The 1,110-nt window shown below is 32.7% G+C and overlaps 1 protein-coding gene across 2 annotated transcripts in view; it reads right to left on the bottom strand.

Moving 5' to 3' along the window:
* os9 (OS9 endoplasmic reticulum lectin) overlaps window positions 1-1,110 on the bottom strand; it is a 16,392-nt gene that overhangs the window by 11,814 nt on the left and 3,468 nt on the right. The window lies entirely within an intron of this gene.

The following is a 1,110-nucleotide window of genomic DNA, read 5'->3' as shown; positions in this document are numbered from 1 at the left end:
GAATCACTAAATCACTAAAAATACTAACAAAAGGCTCAAAAACATGTATGTGAAATCAATTATGCAACAGCAAAAATTAGGCCTGGAAAAAATAATGAATTTACAATCAACTGTACTGCTCTGTGTTCTCTCAGTGTTGTTGGCTCACACACACAAAACCAGTGATCAAATTGAGCGATTTATTATGAAAGTTAAAATGTTGTGAGATGTGAATTTCCCTTATTGTATCATTAAACTCTAGTTTATGAAATCATTTTAATTAGATCTTTTTCACTTCTGTGTTTGTACATCTGAAAATATTTTACCAGAGGTTACAATACTCAAATATTTTCTGTCATTGACAGATTTTTTTTTAATATGACGGAAGTATCTGAAGGCTGTCTGTCATTCTGACAGATAAGAAAACAGAACGCAATTTACCCAAACTTATACTAAGGTCAATAAAAACCCCAGTAACAGCTTTGGTGTTGATAAATGAGGTGAAAAAACAGGAAAAAAAGAGGCCTGTTTAAAGGCAAATTACTTGTGTTGTGCATAAAGTACATGTCCTAACCGACTTGTCAGAATGAGCCTGGTAACATGACATCTGTGGAGTGGTTAAAAAAAAAAATCAGTTTTAATGACTTCATCCTAAGTGTATGTAAACTTCTGACAGCTGTAGATCGTTACACTTTACACTTTTATTATTTCAGTATACTTTTCAGTATACTTTTCCTAAGTACATTTTATTCATTTATTCTTCTTATTGCCTTCTTATTGTATATTATAGTGGGAGGGAGATTGTGTCAGCTCATGTGGTTTTCCACCTGTGCAAAGAGACTCAAGTGTGCATGCAAAGAATATGATGTGTTTAAAAGAATTGTGTAAGACAGGACATCCAACTTTTGTGGCTGGTACCAAAATGTTATGACTGGAAGTCTCATCTAACTTATGTGGTCACTGGGCTGGGCGATATGGCAAAAATGTAATCTTAAAAATTTTTCGATATATAAACTGTTAATGCTGCCAGCTTTCAAAGAGTATCCCAAGTATGAAGCCACAAAAATTTGAGGGTCCATTAGTTTAAAAATTAAGACAACTTACTAAAATAAATTAAAAACTAAAAGTTGT

Source organism: Monopterus albus, unplaced genomic scaffold (assembly GCF_001952655.1).
Source record: "Monopterus albus unplaced genomic scaffold, M_albus_1.0 scaffold663.1, whole genome shotgun sequence".
Lineage (NCBI taxonomy): Eukaryota > Metazoa > Chordata > Actinopteri > Synbranchiformes > Synbranchidae > Monopterus > Monopterus albus.
Note: the sequence above shows the minus strand (reverse complement) of the source record. Positions and strands in the feature narration are given on the sequence as shown.